Genomic DNA, 8,915 nt, shown 5'->3' with positions numbered 1-8,915 from the left:
GAAAAGTGGGAAGCTGTTTGACCTGCTGGTTAATGAAGGTTGATGTGGAAAACAGTCTTGTCTGAGCTGCGTGTCTTCCTCTTTTCTGTCTCTTTGCACTGTGTTTTACATTTGATAAAAAACATTTTGAATGATTGCAAACTCTTGAGTGAATACATCTTAGGTGTAATCAATACACTGTTATCAAAGGCTTAGTGTGAAATAACTGGACTCTTATTCAACATTTGTTAAACTCCTTTACAAAATCTGTTCATTCTTGTGTTTTGACTACCTCCCAATAACTACCGACATTGACACAAATACTATTTTTTTTCCAAAATATATGACCTAAAAAAAAATCTTTTTTTTTTTTATGGTTGATCATATTTCATAAGCTGGTCTTTTAAAGTAATTGGCATTCAGGTTTGCTAAAGATCTTATTTTTTGTGATTGAAAACTTATAGAGTAGACATGTGACTGCAGAAGCTCTGCTACTGGTTGCATTTTTTGAGCCTGTAACTTGGCTTCAACATCAAGACAAAAGTAGCTGAAGACTCTAAATTTAAATGATGACTAACCACCCAATCTACAGGGAGAAATCTTGATGCCGCATTATGGTTGGACTGCAACTGACCACCAGAGAAGAAACATCAGCTCAGAAAAGGACTACCAACACTGCAGATTGCTGGTCAGGTATGATTTTAGGCTTTAAAAATAATTAGTAACGAGGAATGAGTAACGTGCTTACGTCCTCTTCAGTGCATTACATTCCAGTCTTGCCATAATGGCATTTTCAACGTATAGCAGAAAATTGTCACTCAACAATAGGTAAATACAGAACTAATGTGCATTTAGCATAGAAAAGAGCACAGCAATTTACAACTTACAGTTTTAACTTCTAGAATTTTGCAGCTGTATGATTGGAAGATCACTCAGTCCTGCAACGCATGATCACCAAGCTATCTGCAGCTATTCTGGCCCAGCAGTGCTGATGTTTGGTGTTAAGGTTCTGACTGGGCTCCACTTCTGCTTGTGGTGTATGAGGTTATGCCTTCTTCAACAAAATTGAACCAATCTAAATATTAATAGACCTCAGAACTTTTTAGGTTGGTCATTACTTCGTGTCTGAAGTGGCTAAATATGCCATACACATTGTTTGGAGCATATACTTTTATTTGTATTTATTCAATATAACGTCAACCTAAGGTCGTATATTTGTCTGGTGCTCCATTGCTTGTCCTTGTTTACTCTCTGCACATGTGTGCAATATTGTTTATGCGGTCATATGGTCTTGTTATAGTAAATAAACGCAAAGTGCTTTGTTTACTAACAAACCGAGCAAAAACTATGGGTAAAACCATGTGTAAAACACAGAAATAAAATAATAAGCCAACAGAAGACCAACAATTGAGTGTTGTTTTTACAACATTCAATTGCAAAAACATTTAAGGTTTATCCTGTTGAAAAATGTAAGAGGTAATCTTCCCCACATTTTATCCACTTGTTTTATAATTTACACAAAGCATTATGGGCTGTTTGAATAAAGTTAATTCTTTGTTTTTGTTGTTTTTCTTTTTTTCAAGTTCCGTTTCTTCCTTTCAATCATGACTATTCTGAAGCAATGCAAATTTTAATGGTATATTGTGGCAATAGCATTTCTATTTTTGATCTTTCATTTAGAAAGCTATGCAACTGATGTTTTTGTTTAAATGTGCAATAGTGAAAACACATTAGTTGTTTTTACCTCTGTCCATTGCACTAATTGATAATAATAATAATGTGTGATTTAACAATGATGTAGACACAGGTAACAATAGAATCTCCCAGTCTGCTGATGGCAAAAAATGGTTGCATTGATGTATATTTGTGACTGTGTACTGTACTGGTTCCTTTTATCTTGACTGTCAGTCACAACATGGGTCCAAAGTTCTTCTCCAAATGTCAGCGGAACATCAAAGTAATCCTTCACTGAGTAACACCAGCTGTGGTCATAGAGAGCTGACACAATTTTTACTGCCTGGTTTTATCACGCCCATCAAAATCTAAACGCACATCCAGCCCTCAGAAAGATAAATCACAAAGGAAATGCAAAGCCAGTTTGGCAGCCCCAGTAGCAGCTCCAGCACCAGAAAGATTTGACTACATGCCTGGAGTTAGGATCATAGTCCTAAAAGTTGGAAAAAAAAAAAAGAAATGAAAATAATCCCCAGTGAGAATTGTATTACACCCTGGACTGGTCGCCAGATAAAACACAAAGACACCGTGGAAAAAAATCCAAATCATGGGTTGGGGTTGTTCTGGACGTCCCCTAACCAGAGAAAAAATATATATTTCTCCCCCCATTACATAATTAGAACAGCTAATACTCAAAAAGGCTGTGTCCATGAAGCACAAACACCTGATCTCCAGTAAATAGCTTCTTAAAACAAATGACTCGCAAGGACCACGCCTCATAGGTATGAGTTTAAAGATTTATTGAAGCAAGATGGTTAAAGGGTTGGATGATGTTGGAAGTGAGGTCATCTGAGGAGATGGTTCAGAAGGCTTGGGAGAATGAGAGTCATCATGGGGGTGCAGTCTTCTGGCCTACTTAGGACCTCCCAGATGGAACCCGCAATGAAGAATGAGGAAGTAGAGATGAGGATGAAGGCATGAAGGGAAGGAAATGGGATAAGAATGAAGGGATGAAGAGAAGGAAAGGGGATACGGATGAAAGGATAAAGGGAATGAAAGGGGATGTAGGGTTGAATGGGAGGAAGAGGGATGAAGATGATGGGTTGAGGGTAAGGGACAGTGGGGTCGAGAGGAGGTAACAGAGTGAGAGAGATGAGTGAGCTGGTTATAAACAGGCTGTTGGGTAATTAGAGGTGCGGTTGAGGCGCGGCCCTACACCCAAAACCAAATTACCATATTAACTCCCCTTCCTACCACTTTCAACACAATAAAACCCATTGACATTTGGAATAAGATTACATTTTGTTCACCTCATTTCTTCAGTTGAATCTTCTGATAGTCTGCTTTGCTATGCTATGCAAATCTAGCTATATTCTGTTGACAGATTTGAGCTGTTTTGTACATGGTAACAGATAGTTATCTAATATTTAACCCTCTAAGTGAGAAGTTTTCAAAAAACTGTAAGACGTGTGGACGGGCATTGCGAGCTGCTAAGTGCTGTTGAGACTGAGAGGAGAGAAAAGAGGCAGCAGAGCAAGTGAGAGCCGACAAGGTAAGAAAGAAAGAAAGCGAAAAACAGCAAATGAATAAAGGCTATAAAAATAATTTTTGCCTTGCAGCAAGAAGGTACTGGGTTCGAGTCCAACCCTGGGGTCTTTCTGCATGGAGTTTGCATGTTTTCCCTGTGCATTCGTGGGTTCTCTCCGGGTACTCCGGCTTCCTCCCACAGTCCAAAAACATGACTGTTAGGTTAATTGGCTTCTCTAAATTGTCCTTCGGTGTAAGTGTGTGAGAAAATGGTTGTTTGTCCTGTTTGTCTCTGTGTTGCCCTGCAATAGACTGGCGACCTGTTCAGGGTGTACCCCGCCTCTCGCCCATTGAGTGCTGGAGATAAACAAGTCCGAAAATGGATGGATGGATTCCGATGGTAATTATTGACCTCTGGTGATGTGTTTTGTTTTGTTTTGTTTTTCCTCACCCAAAAATTGCTCTGGGGGAAACAAAAATTCTCTACAGGAAGTTATGCTTTAGAAGGTCTAAAACATACAAATGCGTCAAGTAGAAATACAAATGCTTTGCACATTTTCTTTAATATCGCTTTGCAGAGGGATACAGCCAACACATATCTGCCTTATTCATACTGAAGCAGAGGCATCACCACTGCTGTCTGGGGAGGTAACAAAGTAGGCTTGCCTGACAATAATATGGCTTCATTTCCTAACAATATAAAATCAATGATATAGATCTGGTCATTTTAGAGCATGCAATGTAACCATATTGCAGGCCTTCACCATGTAATGCAGCTTGACGTGTAATAATGAAAGACTTTCTTGCTAGCGAGTTGCTGAATAATATCAAGTCAGGGAAGTATAAAATAATATGAAAAAGCTTTGTTTTTAAGTACATTTCAGTTTCTACTGTTCTATTCTTCTTTTTAGCACCAATGGCTGGAATCCAATTTTGTACACTGACAACTAAGATATTTTATTTGTTAAATGTGTGTTTATTGCTGCTACAGTGACTCAAACATTGCATTTACTCTATTTGACAGATGGATGGATCCTCAAAAGTCAGACACATGGAAATGGAACCAAATCCAAGTTTTAGCTGTATTAGCTCAGTACTATTGAACCAATTCTTGTCATGTATTCTGTGTTATGCATATTATTTCATGTCCTGCTGATTTGAACTGCTTGCCAGCCCTGGTTGTCATCTACCGTTGTTGTGAAGGACCCTAATGCAAGCAGGAGGCAAACATCATCCTACTGGAAGTGATTTAATGACAAAAGACAAACACAGAAAAGTGCACCGTAGTGGAGCAAAGAGGAAGAAATCTACAGGTAGATAATGTCCAAAGCACGCAGGAAAAACAATTGACAAAATAAAAATGACAGAAGAGTCTGAATACTGGGACAATGATCATGCAACTCTATTTAACTGTTGAGCTAGCCGGAAGGGGAACCTAGGGTGGGGATAGACTTGTTAGTGCTATAGGAGAAAATGGAAAGACACTGATCAAAACAGATGGAGGGAAACATACAACTATATAATACAAAGGAGAAAATGAGCAAACACGGGGATAATTAAAAACAAATAACATAACAATTTACTGATATACAATATGTTAAACAAAGGAGAAAGGGGATCAACAAAACTCAAGTTCAATGTATATTGGCAGTTGGATCAGTTCCTTGACAATGAAAAGACTTCAATTCATTTTCACAATGGCATTGTGATTGTTGAAATATTCTCTGGCTGATCTCTTTTGGTTCCCCACACTTAGACAGTCCCTCTGACTTGGCTTCAGTTCAAATGAAATACTTCTTTCCACATTTTTTCTCTAATACTTTTTCAAATTAAGCCCGAATAATAGCTGCTTACAGTCAACAGCTGCAGCTGTGAATGGAACCTGCAATCACACAGTCAATCTGAGCCAGCACATGGAGGAAATACCAGATTCACATTGCTTGCTTTGGTTTTTAATAATCAGAATTTGCTTTTTTTTTTTTTTAATCCCTGTAGGGAAGTTCCCTTTTGGCACAAAGCTCCAGAATCAATAAAGAGAAAAACATGTCTGAAAGTATAAGAAAAAAGTCCTCCAAAATAGAAGAAAACGGAGAACAGATAACATAAAATATTGCAAAAATAAACATCAATAAGAAATGTAGGTGACTGTTATATGCAATCCAGCTTGCCTCTTCTTAAAGTACACCCAGTATTTTGGAAAAGTGTTTCACGGTTGCATTGTACGACTTGACTGCCACTGGTAGGAATGATTTCCTACAATCCACAGTTGTGCAGGGTGAAATAGTGAACCTATCACTATGTAGAAGGTAAAAAAGTCTAAGTTTGCCTTTATTTTGGACAGTGTCCTCTACTGCAGCACAGGTGTTCAGGAGTACACTTCCCCAACTACAACATGGCTGGCCTTCCTCATGATCGTATTGAGTCTGTTAGTGTCCTTCACCCTCAACTGCCCCTGCAAGCGACAGCATACATGATGGTACACGTCACCGTGCACTCATAGAACATCTGCAATGTTCAACAGTTGTTCTAAGACCTTAGTGGCTTCAAAGATTAGAGATGACTCTGGCCCTTTCTGTATACCATGTTACCATTTTCGGACAAGTCCAGTTTAGTGTCCTAGTGCACCCCAGAGTACTTATAATCCTCCACTACATCCACACTAACCCATTGGATGTAGACAGAGCTCACAGGAGCCCTGGTCTTCTTCAGGTTAACTGCCAGCTCTTATGTCTTTGTCACGTTAAACAGTAGGCTGTTGTTCCTACTCCATGTGAGAAAGTTGTCTACCACAGCCCTGCACCACCAGAGATATGCCCAACCGCTGCAGAGTCATCAGAAAATCTCTGGAGCCCTGATGTTGCTGATCACTCTGTCTGCCACGCAACTCTGCAAGCACACATACTGTGGTCAGGCAGTCAAATAATCCACAATTCATGACATCACTGGGGCATCCACATCCAACGCTCTCAACTTCCCCTGAAACGTTAGTACGATAAATTACTGTCAAATTTTAAAGATAATCCCTTAAGATTAAAACAGGATAAAAAAACAACAACAACTAAGAGATAATTACATGACCCAGTTTGGATCAAGCTCAAACCCACTGACAGGACAGCAGAGGAAAACGATCATTGAACTAATGTTTCCCAAAACACCTACCCTGGAATTACATGAAGCCAGCAGAGGGAGCTCATACCCAATAATAATGACAGCTCACATGCTTTCCTGCTCAATAGTCCTGTACAAACTAATAACCTGTCCTTGTCAGACTTAGCCCTCCAGTTGTGAACATTTTTTTGCAGTTTTACGGCTGTAAACAAAGCATTTAGAGCACCATCAGTGTGCCATTATTGCAAATTCAATAGCATCCTTTTTCAGTCCCTTTGTGTGGCGTATTGATTCATGTGTTCCACAATGAGAGGTAAACAGTGGGAGGGCAAGCCTAGGCAGAGCTGACGCGTGCACGTCAGGACAGAGGAAAGGTGAAAATTAACTGAGACGTGGGTGAATAAAACATGTCTCAGAGGATGCTTCCTTGTTTTACCCCTCTGTAGGCTCAGAGGGAGCTGTGAGCCGTCCTGATGGTTAATCCTCTCTGTAATGAGGGGGCAAACACACTGAGCCTCACCAGCATGCTCACACACTTTTATTCTGCTGTCCTTGGCTAATGCAATATATGTTGTCCAATATCATGTGTGCATGCCATACATTATAAAAAGTCAGTTTCACTTTTAATGTGCTATAAGAATGAGTTTTCACTCAGCAATGTTATATTTTGCAGTGCTTTCACTTACTCATCAAATACCTGCAGGGTAGCTATATAACCAACCCGGTCTGCCCTACAAGCGTTTTAAAAAAAGCTCACCTGACTAATTCATTTATTGTGATTTTGCTGCAGAAGGTTCAATTTGTGCTTTTGGGTTAAATGTGTTCCTGATGACAACCATTTTATAGTCATTATTGTTGAATTTGATGTAGTGTGGAGAGTCGCATTGTAATTCTAAACCACCATCTGTTCATTTTTACTAAGGTAGTCCCTGACACCCAATGAAACGTGTGAACATGTAAAAAAAAAAAAAAGATCCCCTTCCTTGGGTCAAAGTACGAAAGACATTTGAAAATCAGTGCAAGTAGTAGTTATTGTTAAAATAAAATAAGATGTTTTTAATTAAGTGGGTTATGTCTATTGCAGCTCAAAAAAGATTTGTTGTATTTGTCATAAATCCCTCTTTTCATATAACGCAGGCTTTCAGATTACAACAAATAACTTCAACTTAGTTTTTGGGGGGATTTCTGTGATAAACCAAGACTAATTGTGTAATTGTTTAATTGTGAAGTGGAAGGAGGGTAACACATTGACTTTACTTTTTTTTTCTTTTAGAAATAAAAATCTCTAAAGCATGGCATGCATTGCTACTAAGCTCATCTCACCACTCCTCCTACTAACTACTAGGTAACTATGTTAGTAGTTAGTACTACTAGGTTCTAACTACTAACATAGCTCACCACCGTCAGGGTGTGAATGGGTGAATGACTGATTACAAGCCATTTGCCATTTATTCCTGATCTGTGTTCTATGTCTTATAGTATGCAGGATGTTTGTCCATTAATGTTATCTAACAAATCTTTGAGATCTTCACAGAACAGCTGGATTTATCCAAAAAATAAATAACACACAGGTGTACTCTATTTACTAATTAATTAACTTTTAAAGGAAATTGGTTGGACTGAAAAATTTGTTTGGATTTATTTATTGTTCTGAGAATAGAGCAGACTTAATACGAATACAAGTTTCAGAAGTTTCTAAGTAAGAAAAAGTATCCTTTTCATTCCACTTCATAATTGTGCAGGGCTATTAACTAAAATCCCAATAATACATTGACATTTGTGATTGTGGCATAATAAAATGTAAAAACTTAGGGAGTTATTCCCCATGGGGCTATTTTTCAACCCAGATGTCTGGTATAATTTAGCAACATTCTGTATCTGACGTTTTGGCTGCATTTAAGAAAAAAAAGCAAAGAAAATGTTCAATTTGCTAAAATAAGGTATCATCTAACAACATGTAAAACTGATAAAACAAATGAAAATGTTGAACAAGTTGGGTGTTGTTTCTTTTCTTCTCTTCTCTTTCTTAATGAAAGATTTACTGTATCTGCTGCTCCAGTGAGAAAGTTTAGCAACCACTCATAAGTGTCATTGGGTTATGGATTATAGTGGTGTCAACCGGCCCTGCACTTTACCTCCGGGACTTCATAAAGCTCCTGACTCCTGGCAAGGCTCTCATTAGGCCCACAAACCCCCATGTGCTTTATCTGACAGCCCTTGGCAAGCGTTGTAACAAATGTGTGTGTGTCGAACTTCTAGATTTGTGAAGCCAAAGTTTATAATGTACATCACAGCTCAGTGACAATGATGTAAACACACACACTTAGATGCAGCTCTGTTCCTCCGATGATTTAGAGCAGTGAGGACAGCCTTTGTGTGAAACATTTCGGATGAGAAACTTAATCTCTGCATATTCTGACAATTATTTATTTACTGGTGTGCTTTGTTGGGGCGGTAGGGTTCCGGACAGCATGTGGTGCACATACTATTATAGAGAGAAAGAGAAAAAAAAAGAAGCAAGACGCTTATCCTTATTTCATCTAAAATAGAAAATTAAAGTTTTAAAGCTACAAGTTCATTAAAAGTTTCAGAGCTTAATTTCCTCCCTCTTTCTTATTTTTTTTTCT

This window comes from Fundulus heteroclitus, unplaced genomic scaffold (assembly GCF_011125445.2).
Source record: "Fundulus heteroclitus isolate FHET01 unplaced genomic scaffold, MU-UCD_Fhet_4.1 scaffold_175, whole genome shotgun sequence".
Lineage (NCBI taxonomy): Eukaryota > Metazoa > Chordata > Actinopteri > Cyprinodontiformes > Fundulidae > Fundulus > Fundulus heteroclitus.
The sequence above is the reverse complement of the archived record's forward strand: the minus strand, read 5'-3'. Positions refer to the sequence as shown.